The 23,908-nt window shown below is 43.1% G+C and overlaps 1 protein-coding gene across 1 annotated transcript in view; it reads left to right on the top strand.

Annotated features, from left to right (window-relative positions):
- The first annotated feature begins 7,184 nt into the window (after window positions 1-7,184).
- The window catches only part of HAPLN3 (hyaluronan and proteoglycan link protein 3), a 76,293-nt gene continuing 59,569 nt past the window's right edge, over window positions 7,185-23,908 (top strand). The window contains exon 1 of the mRNA XM_082254015.1: window positions 7,185-7,285. The gene's annotated coding sequence lies outside the window, so the exon portion shown is untranslated. The remainder of the gene's footprint in view (window positions 7,286-23,908) is intronic.

The following is a 23,908-nucleotide window of genomic DNA, read 5'->3' as shown; positions in this document are numbered from 1 at the left end:
TATGTTGTATAATAAACAGTAAAACCAATGTGCTACCAATACCAGCAGGTAGAGAGTAGAATTATTCATTCACTAAATAAATATAAAAAAATAATTCAAAATAGTACAAAGGCGATAGCAGCCAATCAATGTAGTGTCACCACATACAACAATAATCAAATGAAGAAATAACAGCTCGGCGCTAAAACATTAAAATCTAAAAGGGCATTCATACATAAAGTGCATCAAAAAAAGGGCATCAAATCAGCACAAACCAAATAAATACATAATAAATAGTGTATAAAGTGCTAATTATAAAAAGCAGAAGTGAATAAAAAAATCTCAGGTGTATAAAGTGCAATTCACAAAAGGAAAAGCAAATCACGGAACTAATATATAATATGAATATTCAAAAATTCCAAAAAAATTGTGAAAAAAATGTGAAAAAAAAATGTCTATAAAATGTAGTGAATAACAATATCCAGTGCTAAAGGTGTCACCAGTGCAGAGTTCCAACAGCCAGAATTCACCAAACACGAGGTTTCCCTTGGTCGAGATGTCGGCACCTGATAGCTGATTGAAAGATCAGCTTGGGTGTGGACACTGCTTGATTTCTGGACAGCAGTGTTCATTTTGGCAGCAAATTTCGATTCAGGGCTCTTTCACATGGGCGGTCCGATCAGATCCGCCTGTCAGTTTTTTAGGCGGATCTGATCGGATCCTCCATGCAGCTCTATGGGGCAGCGGATGTCAGCGGAGACACCTCCGCTGACACCCGCTGCCATCCGTATCCGATCCTGTCCGTGAAATCTGGACGGATGGAAACCCTATTTTTCCATCCGTTCAGGGATCGGATGAGAGCGGACAGGCGGTCCGCTCTCATCCGATCCCCAATAGAGAGCAGCGGGAGCTGTGACACCTCCCTCTCCGCACTGCAAGCGGAGACGGAGCTGTCATCCGCCGGCTCAGCGGGGATTGGCAGATCGATCCCCGCAGAGCAGTACGGATCCGCCTACGGAGGCGGACCGTGTGAAAGAGCCCTTAGATTTTTTTTTTTTTACTAAAATGCCATTTTAGTTTTATTCGTCTTTTAGTCTTTTTTACTAAAATGCTATTTTAGTTTTGGTCATATTTTAGCCATCTGAATTGTTTTAGTCATATTTTATCTGACTAAAATCTCCAGTACATTTTAGTCAACTACAAATTGAATGGGTTTAGGTAAATTGGAATGCATTATTTAAACATTTCTCTAGGATTTCCAAACGAATTATATACTGGAGTAAAAATCTATTATTTCTGGTATTATGATTTGAACATGCACTACAGACACAGATTAGCCATTGTGATATGTTTGTCTTTATAAATAAAACCAAGTTTCATAAACAAACACAGAAGTGCAACTTTAAAATACAAAAAACACAAAAAACTGTAAGGCTCCATTCATATTATAGCGTATGGATCACGGGCAGAACCGCCACGGTTCCACCCGCGATCGGGAGATTATTGCAAATCGCGGGACGCCTGTGCGTTGCCCGTTGATTTGCAATAGACCCCCAAACGCTGAGCGATGTTGCCGCGATTTCCGCCTGCCGAATCGCGGTAACATCGCGCAAAAAAAAATTGCGGGACGCAATACGACCAAAAAAGTACAAGAGCTTCTTTGGATCGTATTGCGTCCCGCAATTTTTTTTTTGCGCGATGTTACCGCGATTCGGCAGGCGGAAATCGCGGCAACATCGCTCAGCGTTTGGGGGTCTATTGCAAATCAACGGGCAACGCACAGGCGTCCCGCGATTTGCAATAATCTCCCGATCGCGGGCGGAACCGCGGCGGTTCTGCCCGTGATCCACACGCTATAATGTGAACGGAGTCTAAGGCTGCATTCACACTTGAGCGTAGCGTTTTTGCGCGTTTTTTTTACCGCGACTTTACCACGATTTTACCGCGATTTTACCGCGATTTTACCGCGTTTTTTTTCAGGCGTTTTTGCAGGCAGGCATTGACATCTATCAAAAACGCTGGTAATCAGCCCAAAAAGAAGCTCATTTTGCAAAACGCCCAGATGTGAATAGGGGCCATTTAAATGAATGGGGTTTTACTTGTTGGGTGTTTTGGAACGTTTTTTTTTTTGAGCGTTTTTGGAGCTGAAAAACACTCAAAAACGCCCAGGTGTGAATGGAGCCTAAAGTGTATAGGCTGTACTGTCATTGCAAAATATATATATATATATATATATATATATATATATATATCAGAAAATCCTTTTTCTTAATTTTATTTGTCTTTCAGCAGCTTAGTAGATGTCCCTTACTTATACATATGTGGTAGTGCAATACATGTTTAAACTTTAATGTACTATTATTACAGGCTCTGGATTGAACTGTGTTGCCGATTTAGAAATGGCCAGCAGAGTAATGTTAATTTTTATGTCAATTTTCAATTTAGTTTTAGGCCTCTTTCACACAGAGTGGACCATATTTCGATCCGCTCATCCGATTTTGCGTCCTTTCCTTTTTTTTAAAACGGAAGAAAAATAGGGTTCTGTTCCGTTCCAAAAAACGGAACAGAACTGAAAGGACGCAAATCGGATGTCAAACGGATGGGATGATATGCGGACATACGGAACGCCCGCGTGGAAGAGGCCATAGTCATAGTCTTTTGATTAAAATGTAATTTTAGTTTTAGTCGTATTTTAGTCATCTGAATTGTTTCAGTTGTATTTTAGTAGACTAAAATAGTGTTAATTTAGTCAACGAAAATATTTTAGTTGACGAAATTAACACTGCTGGACAGGTAAGTGCCCTAATATTAACCACTTGCCGACTGCCCGCCGCAGTTTTACTGTCTCGGCTGCGCGAAACGACGTAGCCCTACGTCGGTCGCGCGCGCGTGGTACTGGGGGGGGGGCAAGCCCGCGCCGCTGGCCCCACTAGGCAGCAGTGATGCCGATCCACGGGACCGGTGGCCATGATTGCCCTGGGCATCCGTGATTGCTCCCCGCTGATAAAGAAGGACGGTCAGCTGTTGTAAACAACTGACCGTTCTTCTTTCTGAAATGATCACAGAGCGCCTGTGATCCTTCTATATAGGATCACAGGTTTCTATGGCCATTTCACAAGTCCCTCCCCCACACAGTTAGAAAACACTCCCCTAGACTCACAATTAACCCTTTGATCACCACTGTGTTAACCCCTTCCCTGACAGTGTTATTACAGTAACAGTGCATATCATATTTTTAGCACTGATTACTGTAGTAATGCCACTGATCCCCCCAAAAGTATCAAAAATGTCAGTCAGGGGTCTGATCTGTGCGCCGCAATGTTGCAGTGCCACTAAAAATCCCAGATCGCCGCCATTATTAACTTTTGCCCAAACCAATCAAAATACACTTATTGATATTTTTTTTTTCCAGAATACAAACTGGCCTAAAAGGATCAAAAATTTAGATTTGTACTTTTGTACTTTTTTTTTAGGAATGTTATATAGCAGAAAGTGAAAAAAATATTGTTTTTTTTTTTTTTTTTTTTTTTTTAGAATTGTCGCTCTTTTTTTGTTCATAGCGCAAAAAATAAAAATAGTAGAGGTGATAAAATACCGCCCAAAAAAAAAGCTCTGTGGAAAAAAAAAAGACATCAATTTTATGTGGGTATAGTGTTGCACGACTGCGCAATTTTCTGTTAAAGTAACGTAGTGCCGAATCGCAAATAATGGCCTGGTCATTAATCCTTCTGGTCCAGAACTGGTTAAAAGTCAGCAGCTACAGTATTTTTCTGAAGGAGCCTCGAGCTCCTCTTTAGGATTTAGTCCAGGCAGCCAGCAAAGTGTATCACAACATTGCTCAGCACTAAGATAAAAAGAAACATTGTATCATTTGGTTCTTTTAGATCAAAGGGATGAACTTTGTCTGTAAGGGCCAGTTCACACTGGTGTAATGGGGGAACCCTGCAAATCAACTGCGGGTTCCTGACTCGCAGGTAGTTCACACTGCCATATGTGAACTGCTGGGAGGGCCAATGCAAAGTTAATGACACCCCCAGAATAGTTCGCATATCGCAGTGCGAACTGTGAATTCGGAAAGGAATCGGATTGCATGGGCGTGAACACCCTTGCAATCCGATTCTGGTGCGGACCAAAAAAAGGGTTGTGCATTGGAACACAGGGGGCGGCTCGGCAAGGGCACCATTCAGAGAACACTTTGCATTTTCTCAACTAATGCAAAGTGTTTTCTTATTGGACGAGGTGGAGAATGTGACTCCACTGCCCCAACTCTCCACCTCATCCAATTCGAGAATGCTTTGCAATAATTAGGAAAATGCAAAGCGTTCTCTAAATGTTGCCTACTACAGTGATTTCCGGCTTCCATGTGGATCCCACAGGTAAGGCACATACATACTTAGATATCTTCAAACTGGAGCAGTGTAGGTATATAAAAATTGTTCTATCTACAAATCAGATTTATTTTTGTTTTATTTCAGATTATATTGTACACTTTTTTATTATTTATTTTATTACAGAAGTCACTTTTGTTTCATTAAAATATCTTACTTTTCCAAACATTAAAAAAACAAAAACAAAAAACAAACATGTTATACTTACTTGCTCTATGCAGTGGTTTTGCACAGAGCAGCCCCAATCCCCCTCTTCTCAGGTCCCCCACCAGCGCTCCTGGCTCCTCTCCCCGGCTAAGTGCCCTCATAGCAAGCCACTTGCTATGGGGGCACTCATGCGGGCTCAATCCTGAGCTGCACTCTGTGTGTTCATTGACACACACAGCACAGCTCAGCCACGCCCTCTGCATCTTACTGGATGTGAATGACAGCAGCATGAGCCAATGGCTCTCTCTGCCGCCTCTATGTCCAGTCAGGAGATAGGGAGAACAGAGAGAGCCACTGCTCTGTGTGTAGCTGGCTGCTAGGTTGCAGTAAAATTCCCAGATTGGAATGGCAGCTGCAGTAGCCAGCTACACAATGTGCAGATAAAGACTTTGTCTATAAGGAAATCCGATCTCAGTTATCGTGCTGTGTGGGGAGGGGAAGATCTGCTGAGTGCCCAGGCTGTGTACAATGCAGGGATGGGAAAAGGATCTCTGCTGAGTGGCCTGCCAGCAATTACCCTATCCTCTTCTCTAGTTTCACTGTCCTCAGCCCTGCTAACCCCTGTACACTGTGTTACTGAACTCTGTCCTTTGCCCCATGGACCCCTGCCTGCTGCCCTGCTGACCCCTGTACACTGTGCTACTGAACTCTGTCCTCTGCCCCGTGGACCCCTGCCTGCTGCCCTGCTGACCCCTGTACACCGTCCTACTGAACTCTGTACTCTGCCCTGCGGACCACTGTCTGCTGCCCTGCTGACACCTGTACACCGTCCTACCGAACTGTGTCCTCTGCCCTGCTGTCCCCCTTTTCTCTGCCCTTCCGATTCCTGTCCTCTGACCTTGTGACCTGTTCTCTGCCCTGCTGACCCCTGTCCTCTGCTCCACAGACCCTTGTCCTTTGCTCTGCTGACCCTTGTACACTACCCTGCTGACCCCTTGTCCTCTTCTCTACAGACCCTTGTCCTTTGCTCTGCTGACCCTTGTACACTACCCGTCTGACCCCTTGTCCTTTGCACTTGTAGCCCCTGTTCTCTGCCTTGCTGGCACCTGTTATATGCTCTACTGACCCCTACCTTCTACTCTAGTGACCCACTCCATACTGTCCTACTGACTCTTGTACACTCCACTGCTAAGCCCTATTCTCTGCCCCGCTGAAACCCTGTACACTTCCCTACTGACTCATGTACACTCTCCTGCTGACCTCCCATCCTCTGCCCTTCTGACCCCCTGTCTACTGCCCTGCTAAACCCCTGCACATTGCCCTGATAACCTGCTGTACACTGTCCTACAAACTAATGGTCTCCATACACTGCAATATACACTACTGACCCCCTGTACACTAACCCACTGGCTCCTATATATTGCACTGCTGACTTCCCATCCTCTGCCCCTGACATTTTTTACTGCACCCCCACATCAGACAGGCTAAATCCAGCCCTGTCAGTGGGAGGAGGAATAATGCCTCATTGTTAATGCCAGTGGACAGAATAATGCCCCATCATTGGTATCAATGGAAGAAATTGTGCCCCACCATTAGCATCAGTGGTAGGATTAGTGTTCTGTTGGTGGTATGTGTGGGAGAATAATGCCACATCAATGGTGGCAGTGGACGGAATAATGTCCCATTGTTGGTATCATTGGGGGGAAAAACTGCCCCACAATTGGAAAAGGAATTGGGAATAATGCCCCATCATTGGTGGTATCAGTGGGTGAATAGTCCCCAAACATTGGCGGTATCAGTGGGTAAATATTGGCAGGTGAATATTGGTGGTATTGGTGGGTGAGTATTGGTTTTATCGGTGGGTGCGTATTAGTGGGTGAATATTGGTGGTATGAGTGGGTGAATATTGGTAGTATGAATGGGTGAATATTTCTGGTATCAATGGGTGAAGAGTTTCCCATCATTGGTTGTATGAGTGGGTGAATATTGGTGGTATTGGTGGGTGAGTATTGGTTTTATCTGTGGGTGCATATTAGTGGGTGCATATTAGTGGGTGAATATTGGTGGTATGAGTGGGTAAATATTGGTGGCATTGGTGGGTAAATATTGGTAATATCGAATATTGGTGTTATTGGTGGGTGTATATTAGTGGGTGAATATTGGTGGTATGAGTGGGTGAATATTGGTGGTATGAGTGAGTGCCTATGGGTGGGTGAATAATGTCCCATGATTGGTGTCCCAGGTGATGTCTCTGTATAGAGGTGAATATATACAGATATGATATCACACTGCTGCGCTGTGTGCCGGCTCTGGAGAGAGGAATGTCCGTCTATCAGACGATCATCCCCGGGACACGGATCCGTCCTCCTCCTCCGGTAACAGATCCGGTAACAGGTGTGAGATTATAGTGCGATGGAAGGAATGATCTGTATGCTGGGTGAGGAGGATGGAAGGAGCTCCATATATCATGCAGAGAGCGGAGCTGTGTATAGAACACCGGGTGTAAGGTTACAGAGGATGGTACAATGTGTGTGTTCTATGGCCATTGGCACCCTCCCAATCTCCACCTATCCCCACCTATCCATACACTGCCTGACTTAGAGGGCTGACTCGGGGCTTGGCTTCTATGACGTCATGAGCTTCCCCTCTGCCAATGAACAGTCATTAAGGCTGGAGCCCAAACATTCTACTACAGAGCTCCAGAGCTAGAGAGAGAGCAGGCTGTGTGCTCAGGACATACAAAGGATCGTCCAGGACAGGAATCAGCAACTGTGAGTATAGCAATCACTGCACACTGCTATATCTTCATCATCTTCATCCTCCTCATCATCATCATAATGTATAGCAATCACTGCACACTGATATATCTTCATCATCATCTTCCTCATCATAGTGTACAGCAATCACTGCACACTGATATCTTCATCTTCCTCATCATCTTATTGTATAGCAATTGCTGCACACTGATATCTTCATCCTCCTCCTCATCATATTGTATAGCAATTGCTGCACACTGCTATCTTCATCCTCCTCCTCATCATCCTATTGTATAGCAATCACTGCACACTGCTATCTTCATCCTCCTCCTCCTCTTTATCGTCATATTGTATAGCAATCACTGCACACTGCTATCTTCCTCCTCCTCGTCATCATATTGTATAGCAATCACTGCATGCTGCTATCTTCCTCATCTCCTCCTCCTCATCATATAGTATAGCAATCACTGCACACTGCTATCTTCCTCATCCTCCTCCTCCTCCTCCTCCTCCTCATATAGTATAGCAATCACTGCACACTGCTATCTTCATCCTCCTCCTCATCATATTGTATAGCAATCACTGCACACTGCTATCTTCCTCCTCCTCCTCATCATATCCTATAGCAATCACTGCACACTGCTATGTTTATCCTTCTCCTCATCATCATATTATATAGCAATCACTGCACACTGCTATCTTCATCATGATCATCCTCATCATCATATAGAATAGGAATCACTTCACAATCCTATCATCATTATCCTCATCATATATATATGAATGACTGCACACTCCTATCATCATCCTCATCCTCATCATCACAGTATATGAATCACTGCACAGTCCTATCGACATCATTATCATCTTCATAATCATCATCATATAGTATATGAATCACTGCATGCTCTTATCATCTTTATCCTCCTCTTCATCATCACCATCATCATCATTGTATAGTTTATGAATAATTGCATACTCTTCATCATTTAGTATATGAATCCCTGCATGATCACACTCCTGTCATCATCTTCATCATCAGCATATACTGCTTGAATGACTGCATGAGCACACTTCTTCTTCATTATCCTCCTCCTCATCATCTAAAGTATGAATAATTGCACACTGCTATAATCTTCATCATCATATAGTATTGAAATTACTGATCTCAGTTCTATCATCCTCCTCCTCCCTATCATATAGTATATAAATCACTGCATGATCACACTCCTATCCTCATCATCTTTCTAATCATCATCTTATAGTATAGGAATCACTGCATGCTCACACTTCTATATTCATCATCATCATTCTCACTACCCTATAGTATATGAATCACTGCATGCTCACACTTCTATATTCATCATCATCATTCTCAACATCCTATAGTATATAAATCACTGCATGCTCACACTCCTATCATCTTCATCATCATCATTCTCACTATCCTATATTTCATGAATCACTGCATATTCAAGCTTCTACCCTCAACATCATCCTCATCCTCCTCCTCCTCCTCTGTTTATACAGTCTAGACTCTAGATCAATTCTTTGGACAGATTTCAGAAACATCAAAACTTGACAACCACAATGTTTTCTTGTTGCTCCTTATATTTACCAACAATACTATGAATGACAAATCCACTATGTACTTGTAATTTACTTCTCCAGCAAGGTACATTTGTACAGTTCCAGGATATCTTGATCACAGCAATAGAAATGCTAAAAGGAGTTGATGGGTGAAAGTTTAGTGTTATTATCCTTAGATACCTGAGATCTTTATAACAGGAGGTAAAATCTGATTTCTATTTATTTGGAATATCTATATGTTGAGTGCACTGTCTGAATGCTGAAGTGTTGATTCAAAGCTTGAAAACAAAAAGCATCATTACTTTACAACTCCTACCCACACCGTTAATACCTTTTGTATCACTTTCCTTTCCTTTTTAGATTGTAAGCTTTTGTGATCAGGGCCCCCTAACCCTCTTGTCTTGAATTGTATTGTAACTGTGCTGTCTCCTTTTATTTTGTAAAGCTCTGAGCAAACTGTTGGCGCTATATAAATCCTGTAAAACTATAATAATAATAATAATAATAATAATAATAATAATAATAATAATATATTACTACTAATAATAATAATAATAACAGGCAGTATTGATGGAATTAATCAGCGGGGATTTCCTTGCTGTGTCAAAAAATGCTGCGCAATAAGTAGCGAATTAGTGACTCAATGTGATCCAATAATCAATAGACATTCCGTCCGTCCTTGCCCTTCCCCTATGCATGACGACACAGGGACCTCGTGTCTTCATCAGGGGATATTATTTATTTATTTGCGATTTTTTACTTTATCACATATTTGGCCCCGGTGGCACTTTAGAAGGTTTATTTGAAGTTGTTGTTATTTACTTAGCCTAGCTCATTCAGCATTTTTTGCACTACTGGTTTTTTTTTTACATGCGTTTACAACAATATATTTATTTCTTTACATGCGTTTACAGCAATATATAAATATTTTTCTTACTTGCGTTTACAACAATATAATTATTTATTTTTTATGTATTTATCATCACTATTTATTTGATGTCTATTGATTATTGGATCACATTGAGTCACAAATTGGTTCACTACTTATTGCAACACATTTTTTGGTATAATTGTTTACACTGTGTGAGATAGTGGAGTGCTTGAGGCAATTAATTATTACCTGGTTGCTCGTAGGATTTACTGATTGATTTCATTGCTGTGCCTTTTTCTTATTTGGAGTCCAATGCCTCTCCTTTCATTAGATCTGATTTCCCCTCTCGGCACTTTCACGTTCAGTTGTTTCCTGAGTACATTTCATGTTGCTGTTCCAGATGTCAGATTTTGGGAGATGGGATCTGTCACCCTCTACTGGTGTGACTTCATAGGCATTCCCCTTCATTCACACTTGTGTGATGCATAAACACACACAGAATCATGGGTGTTCCCATGGTGCACAAGAAACTTGCATCTTTTTTGCAGTGCCATTAACTGGTAATAAATCGCACCCCAACACACCTTGCCAAAGTGCGTGCGAAAACACAACACATGGTAACAAAGCACTAAAGTAAACACCAGGGGTGTCAAAGTCATTTTAATTGCTGGCCGCATCAGCATTATGGTTGCCCTCAAAGGGCCGGTTATATCTGTAGGATTAGATGTCCAGAGCACCCCATGCCCCCTTACACCCTTACATTAGATGTCAAGAGCCCTCCCACCATTAGAAGTCAAGAGTCACCCACCCTTCCTTATATCACAAAGCACCCCCCTTACCTTGTGCTGCTGCCTGGAAGAAGATGCGGGTGGACCTGGGAAGAACTGCAGGGTCTGGAGGAGAACCAGAGGAGGGCTGGAGTCAGCTTCCAGAGCCTGCTGAATGCTGAGACTAGGGGAGGCAAAGGCAGGTGGTTTTGCGGCTGCACAGAGAGGTGCAGGATCTGCAGGAGTAGTTCTGCCCTCCTCTCTGCTGTGGACTGCTGAAAAGGGGAGGGTGTGCAAAGATGAGACTTTCTGCAGCTGCACTTAGGAATGCAGGATCTGGCAAAGGAGTTCTGTCCTCTCTGGTGCCGACTACAGAGACAAGGGGGGTGCTTCAGCTGCAGGAGAGGTACGAGGGCCACGTGAAATGGCCTGAGGGGCTGCATTCGGCCGCGGGCCTTGTGTTTGACACCTGTGGTAAATGCAGTAGGCAGCCCATTCTAATGAATAGCCCCCCTGACCACAGCGCACTGTAACGGCTGAAAAAGAATATCGCAGCAATGCATGAATGCATGTTTGCTGCCTCATTGCAAATATGTGAACCTAACCTAAAGCTGGCCATACATAGATTGAATGTCGATCCACCTATGGCCTTTCCTATTCACGAGAAATCAATTTATCGATTAACTTCTCATGGAGGGTCCTGCTAGAGAATTTCCATTTGATCAGCGCTTGCAGAGAATAGGCTGCAATGTATATATGTGTGTATGATGGTTGGGGGAGTCCCATTGTCAAAATACAATGACACAGCGGGGAGGATTCCATGGCTGCTCCATGCACACTAGCTTTTTTTAAGCTCCTAGACCTAGAAGCTGTTATTAGCATTTTTTTTCTGCTCCCAGAAGAGAAATAATGTTATCCTATGTGTCCATGCACACTACTTTAGGCTATTAGCATTTTTTAAACTTCAGCGTCTTGTAGCAGAAAAAGAAATAGTTTTTGTTGCGTTTCTTGGAGCATTTTTTTCAGCTCCAAAAGGCTGCTATATAGTCTGAAACACTCATATTAGTGTTTTTGAGCTGATTTTTCCTTTTTTAGCCAGGGTTCACACATTCTGCAATGTCAGACATCGCATGTGATTCGCACGGTGTTGCTGTGCAGATCACATGCGATGTCTGTGTGATGCGAATTCAGCCATGCAGTTGTGTGGCTGATCTCACATTGGATTCACACACAAAAAAAGTGCAGGAACTTTTTTTTTTCCAGCGCACTTGAAACAGATCGCATAGGTGTTCACACCCATGCAATCTGATTCATGTTCTAATTCACAGTTCGCACTGCGATCTGCGAACCAATCTGGGGGTGTCATTAACTTTGTATTGACACCCGCAGTGGTTTGCAGAGGGCAGTGTAACCTGCCTTTGGGGGAGATGTGATGCGAGAACCCGCACTAGAATTGCGTTGGTTCCCGCAATGCAGTAGTGTGAACCCTGGCTTAAAGGAACTGCAAAAATGCTAATAAAACACTAACGCTCCCAAATGCTCTTAAATGCTCCCAAATGCTCCCCAACGCTCTTAAATGCTCCCAAACGCTCTTAAACACTCCCAAATGCTCCTAAAGGCTCCCAAACGCTCCCAAACGCTCTTAAATGCTCCCAAATTCTCTTAAACACTCTTAAACTCTCCCAAACACTCTTAAACACTCCCAAATGCTCCTAAAGGTTCCCAAACGCTCTTAAACGCTCCCAAATCCTCTTTAACGCTCTTAAACCCTCCCAAACACTCTTAAACACTCCCAAACGCTCCTAAAGGTTCCCAAACGCTCTTAAACACTCCCATACCCTCCTAAACACTCTTAAACGCTCCAAAACCCTCTTAAACACTATTAAACGCTCCCATACCCTCTTAAACGCTCTTAAACGCTCCCAAACACTCTTAAATACTCCCAAATGCTCCTAAAGGTTCCCAAACGCTCTTAAATGCTCCCAAACCCTCTTAAACGCTCTTAAACGCTCCCATAACCTCTTAAACGCTCTTAAACGCTCCCAAACCCTCTTAAACGCTCCCATACCCTCTTAAGCGCTCTTAAATGCTCCCATACCCTGTTAAACGCTCTTAAATGCTACCATACCCTCTTGAACGCTCTCATACCCTCTTAAAAGCTCTTAAATGCTCCCAAACCCACTTAAACGCTCTTAAATGCTCCCATACCCTCTTGAATGCTCTTAAACGCTCCCAAACCCTCTTAAACGCTCCCATACCCTCTTGAACGCTCTTAAATGCTTCTAAATTGCTACTAAAATGCTACTACAAAAAACTATTACCAGCTTCCCAAACCCTCTTAAACGCTCCCATACCCTCCCAAACACTCCTAAACACTCCCAAACGCTCCGAAAAGTTCCCAAACGCTCTTAAACGCTCCCAAACCCTCTTAAATGCTCCCATACCCTCTTAAACGCTCCCATACCCTCTTAAATGCTTCTAAATTGCTACTAAAATGCTACTACAAAAAACTATTACCAGCTTTTTTTATCCAGCATTTTTGTCCAGCGTTCGTGTGCATTAGACCTGAATGTATAGATGGGGGAATAGGGTCAGTTTTTTCATTTAGCTGGCTGGCTGAATAAAGATACCTTAAAGGAGTTGTAAAGTCTCAAGGTTTTTCACCTTAATAAATTCTATGCATTAAGGTGAAAAACCTTCTTGGTTGCAGCTGCCCCCCAGACCCCCCGTTATTCTTACCTGAACCTGAACGTTCCAGTGATGAGCATGAGCCCAAGAGCTTCAGCCCCTTTCTCAGGTCCGCATTGGATAGGTTGATAGCAGCAGGAGCCATTGGCTCCCGCTGCTGTCAATCAAATCCAGTGACACAAGAGCGGGGCCAAGTCCTGCTGTCTGTGTCAATGGACGCAGCAACAGGACTTGGGAGCGCGCCCGCGCGGATGCCCCTATGGAAAGCGTCTCTCCGTGGGGGCACCCGATGAAGAGGAGGAGCCAGAAGCGACTCCGGGGCACCCCAGAAGAGGAGGATCGGGGCTGTTCTGTGCAAAAACCCTTACACAGAGCAGGTAAGTACAACATGTTTGTTAAAAAAAAAATTAACCTTTACAATCACTTTAAGGACCTTAAAGCTGGCCATACATGTTCAATTCTCTTGTACAATTTTCTGTTAGATTTACCAAAATCCATATAATATGAGGTCAAAACAAAACAACACTTTCAATTGTATACTATAAGGCAGGCCTTTGTATTACATAGTTTAAGGTAAATCTTAAGAAAATTGTACAGAAAATTGTATAATGTATGGCCAGCCTAAGGCTCATACACGTGATAAGAAAATTGGATAAAAATGTCCTTACGAGGAACGATCGGTTGATTATGTTTGTTAGTATCGTGCTTTTGACAGCCAATTCCAACGGATGAAACAAAAGGAAGGTGCAAGCTAGAAATGTTTTTATCGTAAGTGAACAAAACATCTGATTTTCGTTCAATATGTACAGTAATCGTACAGATATAATCGATTAAAAAATACCGTGCATGATCAGACACAAAGAAGGACCTGGAAGACGCTAGTACCTAGTTATATATGTATACATTTGCCTTTGTTGTTCAAGAAGTTAAACCAAAACTTCACCCAAAACTTTAAGTTCCACTCTTCCTCCCCCCCTCCTCCTTTACATTTGGCACTTTTTTAGGGGGGAGGGGAGGGGAGGGGTACCTGGTTTTGACAGGTATCTGCCCCCCCCCCCACTTCTGTCTGGATCAGAAGATCGGCTCCCCACATCACAGGTCCCAGAAGACTGCGGTACCACTCACAAAGCGCAGAGCGGTTTGCGCATGCGCAGTTGGAAGGCGGCTGTGAAGCCTCAAGACTTCAGTGCTGGTTTCCCTTAGTAAAGATGCTGGTGCCTGGACCTGAAGCTGATCAAAAAACGTTAGGACCGAGCTGGATCCAGAGACAGGTAAGTGTTCCTAAATGGAAAGCTAGCAGATACACAATATTGATGGAAAATTGGACGGTCATTCATTCGATTTTCTCATAGTGTATACTAGGCTTTACACGTGTGGCTAGGCTTTAGGCTGGGTTCATACTCGAGCATTTTTTCTTTTTTTTGCGCTTCGCACAAGCAGTTTTTTGGCTTCAGAATTTTTGTATTAGCCAATAGCGAGCTACCTACTAGGGTAATAGACAAGAAACAACTTGAAAAATGCATGTTACCCATGCTTTGCTGGCTTTTTTTTCTTTAGACGCAAGTTCAAGGAACCAAAAATGCACTACTCTGCCCCATGAGGCTCATGTACTCTTTGGAGCCATGAGGGACAAGCTTCAAGTGACCGGCCATTCAGGGGTGAATGAGCACTGATGGATACAATAGAAGTCCTCATGCCGAGCATTGAAGTGCTTCCAAAAAATTGTTCAGGTGTGAACCAGGGTTTAGGAGGTGGTCAAGTTGTGCTCAGGCACACAGCCTCTGTGGCTTCACTGTTGGGGAACTACAAATCTCAGCATGCACTGTCAGCACGGTTTGCATAGAAAAGTGTGAATTCTAGATCTGCTCTAGCTGTAGGGTGTGGGGTTGTATTCCCCACAGTGTGATCATCCCTAATTGTACAATACGCCTGAATGAGACATTTTACAAAAGCCTTCCCCTCTGGAAACACTTACGTTTAATCTAAGTATGACAAATCCTTTAGACGCGGTCATTTGGGGATCACAGCTAATTGTACCAAATAACTTTCTAATAGAAAACACTTTCTGCTGTGTAGCAAAACTTGAGTCACTTGTTACATGAATTACCAACACACAATACTTGTTACAGGAATTACCAACACACAATTCTTGTTTCATGAGTTACCAACACACAATATTTGTTACATGAATTACCAACACACAATATTTGTTACATGAATTACCAACACACAATTCTTGTTATATGAGTTACCAACACACAACACTTGTTACAGGAATTACCAACACACAATTCTTGTTACATAAGTTACCAACACACAATATTTGTTACATGAATTACCAACACACAATTCTTGTTACATGAGTTACCAACACACAATTCTTGTTTCATGAGTTACCAACACACAATATTTGTTACAGGAATTACCAACACACAATATTTGTTACATGAATTACCAACACACAATTCTTGTTACAGGAATTACCAACACACAACACTTGTTACATGAATTACCAACACACAATATTTGTTACATGAATTACCAACACACAATTCTTGTTATATGAGTTACCAACACACAACACTTGTTACAGGAATTACCAACACACAATTCTTGTTACATAAGTTACCAACACACAATATTTGTTACATGAATTACCAACACACAATTCTTGTTACATGAGTTACCAACACACAATTCTTGTTTCATGAGTTACCAACACACAATATTTGTTACATGAATTACCAACACACAATATTTGTTACATGAATTACCAACACACAATACTTGTTACATGAGTTACCAACACACAACACTTGTTACAGGAATTACCAACACACAATTCTTGTTACATAAGTTACCAACACACAATATTTGTTACATGAATTACCAACACACAATTCTTGTTACATGAGTTACCAACACACAATTCTTGTTTCATGAGTTACCAACACACAATATTTGTTACATGAATTACCAACACACAATATTTGTTACATGAATTACCAACACACAATTCTTGTTACAGGAATTACCAACACACAATTCTTGTTACATGAGTTACCAACACACAATATTTGTTATATGATTTACCAACACACATTATTTCTTACATGAATTACCTACACACAATATTTGTTACATTAATTACCAACACACAATATTTGTTACAGGAATTACCAACACACAATATTTGAAAATGTATCAATAGGAAATGAAAGAAAAGAAAAAGAGGAAACAATATAATACTTGTTACATGAATTACCAACACACAATACTTGTTACATGAATTGTAGCAGCCCCCCCCCCCCAGCCCCCCAATACTTACCTGAGGTCCATCTCTATTCAGCGATGTCTATGAGTCCCTTGGCTGTCCTTGGCTCTTCCTCCTGATTGGCTGAGACACAGCAGCGGGAGCCAATAAAAGTCAATTAGCCAATCAGGAGAAAGAGGAGGTGGGGCCGAAAGGCAGTTCCATGTCTGAATGGACACAGGGAGCTATGACTCGGCTCGGGTGCCCCCATAGCAAGCTGCATGCTGTGGGGGAACTCAGCAGGGAGGGAGGGGCAAGGAGCACAGAAGAGGGACCCGAGAAGAGGAGGATCCGGGCTGCTCTGTGCAAAACCAACTGCACAGAGGAGGTCAGTATAATATGTTTATTATTTTAACAAAAATAAATAAACTGGAGGCTTTACAATCACTTTAATTACGCTTTGACAAAAAAAAAAAAAAAAAAAACCTGGAAGCTGATTGGTTTCTATGCAGAGCTGCACCAGATTTTGCACTCTCCAGTTTTAGTAAATCAACCCTGTGTAACTTCAACTCCCACCCCCTTCTTTTTGAATGCTAACACAAGCTGTATAGATTCTGTACTTTGAATGGATGTAGAGGAGAGAGGGCTGGAAATAAACAGGTACAACTTATGTAGGAGGATTTGTTTCCTCTCTCTGAGGCCGGTCACCTCACTGGGTATATGGAAGGATAAAAGAAAGACAAGCTCCAAAACAGAAATATATATCCTAGATGGATATTGAAGTAAAGGTATCCACGTCCCAAAATTCATTAAAAAATAGGAACAAGGAGGGGCAGGGGGACTTCTAAAGGGGATACCGTCATTAGACCAATAATCAAAGTACATATGGGGTAAAAAACAATCTTTATTGGAAGAAACCATCATCATATATAGAAGAGATTGCTGTATTAAAAAACATAGATACTGTATTGCAAATATTGTAGGTAGCATGCACAGAAACCCAAGGGGTAACATAGGTTTGATGTAGTGATGAACGTTGATGCCCATACACTGGCCCAACATGTTTCGCGGGTGACCGCTTCTTCAGGGGCATATACACAGATAAGGGACATCACAGATGCTGCAACCAGACCAATCCTGAAACCTAGAGGACAGACCAGGAATCGCAATTAGGGTAGATGTCCCCCCAGGCGGACATGGGAGCGGTTCAAACCTAAACGAGGCTAGGTAGTAAGGGTCACGATGGTGGCGTGATTGTTCACGAAAGGTATGTGTGTATACATCCCATAATCCATCCAGATGAGAGGGCTACGGGGTGGCTAATGGAATAGCCTATGCTGGTAAGTAGGAGGGGGGGGATCAAAAATATATAATCCAATATCCCTGGCAATCCAAGCAGCAAGGTATCCTGTAGCCGTATGTATATGGAAGGGTTGATCTGATTCTGTCTTTGTGAACTCTTCATTTGTTATTTCTGGTTTACACATTAACCTCACATTGTAGTTTCTGCTGTTGTAAATATTAACCATCACAGGAGAGGGTGGGGATTCTTTATTGGAAGCATTCCTCACTATAGGATGAGTATGAGATCGGTGTATATGGGGCTAATGTACAGCAATAGATCCTAATAAACAGTAAGAATTGTGCATTGTGGCCTGACAAGATAAAAGAGACATGAATGGGAGATAATAGGATACACATGACAGCGTTCCATATCCTCGTCAGACATGATGGGTAATTATAGGGAGGAATCTGTGACCTTGATGTGTCAGTCATCTCCACTTAACATTCCTGGGGAAATAGCTGTGCAGAGAGCTGGTTATACATTGCCATGCGTTATCTCCGACTCTTTCCTCTTGATGGGCCATAGGTCAACATGCCATTCCGGATTATCCAGCCTTGTATGGGGGGAAAGGTGGAAGCATAGAGAGGAAAGCCTCCTTAGTCAACATCCATGCCATTATTTACCAATGTACTAAGGTGTGCCAGGAGTCTAGGAATTCAATCTATAGGGATGTTTAAAGTCAATGGGGGGTGTGGAGTGCAGTATTACTGATAGTGAAGATACGCTATATTATCAAAAGTATTGGGACACCTGCCTTTACACGCATATGAACTTTAATGGCATCCCAGTCTTAGTCCGTAGGGTTCAATATTGAGTTGAGCCACCCTTTGCAGCTATAACAGCTTCTCCTTTTCAGTGAAGGCTGTCCACAAGGTTTAGGAGTGTGTGTATGGGAATGTTTGACCATTCTTCCAGAAGCACATTTGTGAGGTCAGGCACTGATGTTGGAGAGAAGGCCTGGCATGTGTGATTCAGCTCGTTTCCATGAGTCGTGTGTAGGGCAACCTATTCATTGCACTAAGGGCGAGAAATGCTCAAAAGAAGTCTTTGACCCTTTCGAGCATTCTCACCTCATTGAAGCACATGGTGCTGCGGCACAGGATTTATGGCATGTGCAGAAATGCTCGCATTCCCAGAGACATGAGGATGCCATGAAGAATTGATGGCACGCTGTGCGTCTGCAGAAGGGCTGAGCGTTTCTGTGTGTTGCGGGAAAAGACACAATTTTGGGCTCATTCCCACAATGCACAAATGTGAAGTTAGACTTAGGATTTATAAGCTGCAGTATCTTACATGTTTGTTCTTGGGTTTAGATCTACTTTAGGGAGGATCTAAGGTCCTTATCTCATCTATGAGCTAATGAATCTATCGGCGTATCGTTGGAGTGTGGGAGGAAACCAGGGTACCCAGAGGGAGCCCACATGGGCATAAAGAACATACAAACTCCATAATAGTGTTTGGGACTTGTCTCTTTAACTTCTTTCCGACCGCCCCACGTACATTTACTGCAGGGAGGCGGCTCCTGTGCGCGGAATCACGTTCAGGTATGTGACTCTGTGCTTCCGTGTCTGGGGCACGCACTCGCGCCACTGATGACCCTCTCCCGCTGTAATTTGACACAGCGGGAGCCAATCAGCAGGTCTGGCAGACACAAGGTTCGCTGGCACCCGGGAGAGGCGGAGACCGGAGGTCTGCCTATATAAACAAGGCAGATCGCCGTTCTGTCAGTAGGGAAGGCAGTGATCTTGTTTATAGCGCAAAAAATAAAAACTGCAAAGGTGATCAAATACCATCAAAAGAAAGTTCTATTTGTGGGAAAAAGAGGACACACATTTTTTTGGGTACAGTGTTGCACCACCGTGCAATTGTCAGTTAAGCACTTGCCGTCTGCTCACTAGAGCCCTACTGCGGCAATGTGGATCGTTATCGTCTGGCGACGTAGACCTACGTCGCCAGACACTCCCCCTTCTCGGCGCCACGCGCGTGCCGCCGGAGGCTAGCTCCTGCTGTATTCAGTTACAGTGGGAGTCGGGCCAGGGGAGGAGCAGTGGCAATCGCCGCGGCTCTTCCCCGATCGTCGGGGAATCGAGTGTGGAGATCCGCCCGCTTGTGTAAACAAAGCGGGCGGATCTCCTAAGTGACAGGCACGGTCAGATTGCAGGGTTCAGTATAGCTGAACATGCGATCTGTCCCTGTGTCACTCAGTCACCTCCCCCCACACACGTTAGTAAGCACCAGGCATACATTAACCCCTCCCTCTCCAATAAAATTAACCCCTTCCCTGCCAGTGTCCTTTTTACAGTAACAGTGCATATTTATAGCACTGATTACTGCAGTAATGTCACTGGTAACCCCAAAAGTGTCAGAAATGTCAGTCAATGTTCCAATCTGTCTGCCGCAATGTCGGAGTCCCGCAAAAGAAATTGCAGATCGCCGCCATTACTCGTTAAAAAAACCCCACCAAAAATGACAGAAATCTTTCCCTTAGTTAGTAAACGCAATAACTTTTGCGCAAACCAATCAAAATACGCTTATTGTGATTTTTTTTACCAAACATAGGTAGCAGAAAACAAATTGGCCAAAAATGTAAAAAAATTTTGATTTTTAAATTTTTTTGGGGGGGAATTTCATATAAAAAAATGTTAAAAATATTGTTATTTTTTCAAAATTTATGCTCTTTTTTTGTTTATAGCGCAAAAAGTAAAAATCGCACAGGTGATCAAATACCACTAAAAGAAAGCTCTGTTTGTGGGAAAAAAAGGACGTAAATTTAGTTTGGGTACAGCGTCGCACGACCGCGCAATTGTCCGTTAAAGTCGCACAGCGCCGAATCGCAAAAAGTGGCCTGGACGTAAGACAGCAAAATCCTCCGGTGGTAAAGTGGTTAACTTCTTTCCAACCGCCCTAGGTACATTTACTGCAGGGAGGTGATCCTGCACTCCTGGGTCTGGGGCACGCACTCGCGCCACTGATGACCCTCTCCTACTGTAATTTGACACATCGGGAGCCAATCAGCAGGTCTGGCAGACGCAAGGTTCGCTGGCACCCGGGAGAGGCGGAGACCGGAGGTCTGCCTATATAAACAAGGCAGATCGCCGTTCTGTCAATAGGGAAGGCAGTGATCTTGTGTTTCTGCTAAGCAGGAACACGCATCTCAGTCTTCTCACAGTACAAGCACCTCCCTCAGTTAGTAATCACTCCCTAGGCACACATTGAACCCTTTGATCGCCCCTGATGTTAACCCCTTCCCAGCCAGTGTCATTAGTACAGTGACAGTGCATATTTGTAGCACTGATCACTGTATTGGTGTCACCGGTTACCCAAAAAAGTGTCAGTTAGTGTCTGATTTGTCCGCCGCAATGTCGCAGCCCCGCTATAAGTCGCTGATCGCCGTCATTACAAGCAAAAAAACAAAACAAATAAATAATAATTCTGTAAAACTATCCCATACTTTATAGACGTTATAACTTTTGCACAAAACAATTAATATGCGCTTATTGTGATTTTCTTTTACCAACAATATGTAGCAGAATACATATTGGCCTAAATTGATGAAAAAATTGGATTTTTTTTATTGGATGTGTTTTGCCGCCGGGCACCCGCGATCGCTCCCCGCTGAGAGAGAAGACGTTCAGATGTTTTAAACACAGCTGACCGTTCTTCTCCCTGGAATGATCACAGACTGCCTGTGATCCTTCTATATAGGATCACAGGTCTTTATGGTCATTTCAGAAGTCCATCCCCCCACAGTTAGTAAACACACCCCTAGGCTCACAATTAACCCTTTGATCACCACTGGCTGCAGATCGCCGCCATTACTAGTAAAACAATAAATAAATAAATAAATAAAAATGACATAAATCTTTCCTCTAGTTTGTAGACACAATAACTTTTGTGCAAACCAATCAAAATACACTTATTGCGATTTATTTTACCAAAAATATGTAGCAGAATACAAATTGGCCTAAATTGATGAAAAAAATTGATTTTTTTATTGGATGTGTTTTATAGCAGAAGGTAAGAAATATTTATTTATTTATTTTTTTCAAAATTGTCGCTCTTTTTTTGTTTATAGCGCAAAAAATAAAAACTGCAGAGGTGATCAAATACCACCAAAAGAAAGTTCTATTTGTGGGAAAAAGAGGACACACATTTTTTTGGGTACAGTGTTGCACCACCGTGCAATTGTCAGTTAAGCACTTGCCGTCTGCTCACTAGAGCCCTACTGCGGCAATGTGGATCGTCATCGTCTGGCGACGTAGACCTACGTCGCCAGACACTCCCCCTTCTCGGCGCCACGCGCGCGCCGCTGGAGGCTAGCTCCCGCTGTATTCAGTTACAGCGGGAGTCGGGCCAGGGGAGGAGCAGTGGCAATCGCTGCGGCTCTTCCCCGATCGTCTGGGAATCGAGTGTGGAGATCCGCCCGCTTGTGTAAACAAAGCGGGCGGATCTCCTAAGTGACAGGCAGGGTCATATTGCAGGGTTCAGCATAGCTGAACATGCGATCTGTCCCTGTGTCACTCAGTCACCTCCCCCCACACACGTCAGTAAGCACCAGACATACATTAACCCCTCCCTTTCCAATAAAATTAACCCCTTCCCTGCCAGTGTCCTTTTTACAGTAACAGTGCATATTTATAGCACTGATTACTGCAGTAATGTCACTGGTAACCCCAAAAGTGTCAGAAATGTCAGTCAATGTTCCGATCTGTCTGCCGCAATGTCGCAGTCCCGCAAAAAAAATCGCAGATCGCCGCCATTACTCGTTAAAAAAACCCACCAAAAATGACAGAAATCTTTCCCTTAGTTAGTAAACGCAATAACTTTTGCGCAAACCAATCAAAATACGCGTATTGTGATTTTTTTTACCAAACATAGGTAGCAGAAAACAAATTGGCCAAAAATGTAAAAAAATTTAGATTTTTAAAATTTTTTTGGGGGGAATTTCATATAAAAAAATGTTAAAAATATTGTTATTTTTTCAAAATTTACGCTCTTTTTTTGTTTATAGCGCAAAAAGTAAAAATCGCACAGGTGATCAAATACCACCAAAAGAAAGCTCTGTTTGTGGGAAAAAAAGGACGTAAATTTCGTTTGGGTACAGCGTCGCACGACCGCGCAATTGTCCGTTAAAGTCGCACAGCGCCGAATCGCAAAAAGTGGCCCAGACGTAAGACAGCAAAATCCTCCGGTGGTAAAGTGGTTAACTTCTTTCCGACCGCCCTAGGTACATTTACTGCAGGGAGGTGATCCTGCACTCCTGTGTCTGGGGCACGCACTCGCGCCACTGATGACCCTCTCCCACTGTAATTTGACACATCGGGAGCCAATCAGCAGGTCTGGCAGACTCAATGTTTGTGGGCACCCGGCGATCGTTCGGGAGAGGCGGAGACCGGTGGTCTGCCTATATAAACAAGGCAGATCGCCGTTCTGTCAGTAGGGAAGGCACTGGCAGTGATCTTGTGTTTCTGCTAAGCAGGAACACGCATCTCAGTCTTCTCACAGTACAAGCACCTCCCTCAGTTAGTAATCACTCCCTAGGGACACATTGAACCCTTTGATCGCCCCTGATGTTAACCCCTTCCCAGCCAGTGTCATTAGTACAGTGACAGTGCATATTTGTAGCACTGATCACTGTATTGGTGTCACCGGTTCCCCAAAAAAGTGTCAGTTAGTGTCTGATTTGTCCGCCGCAATGTCGCAGTCCCGCTATAAGTCGCTGATCGCCGTCATTACTAGCAAAAAAAAAAAAAACAAATAAATAATAATTCTGTAAAACTATCCCATACTTTATAGACGTTATAACTTTTGCACAAAACAATTAATATGCGCTTATTGGGATTTTTTTTTTTTTTGCCAACAATATGTAGCAGAATACATATTGGCCTAAATTGATGAAAAATTTTGATTTTATATTGGATGTGTTTTGCCGCTGGTCACCCGCGATCGTTCCCCGCTGAGAGAGAAGAATGGTCAGAGGTTGTAAACACAGCTGACCGTTCTTCTCTCTGGAATGATCACAGAGCGCCTGTGATCCTTCTATATAGGATCACATGTCTTTATGGTCATTTCAGAAGTCCATCCCCCCACAGTTAGTAAACACTCCCCTAGGCTCACAATTAAC

The sequence above is a fragment of the Pelophylax lessonae genome (assembly GCF_965119305.1).
Source record: "Pelophylax lessonae genome assembly, chromosome: 4".
Lineage (NCBI taxonomy): Eukaryota > Metazoa > Chordata > Amphibia > Anura > Ranidae > Pelophylax > Pelophylax lessonae.
This window is presented reverse-complemented; position numbering and strand designations above follow the sequence as displayed.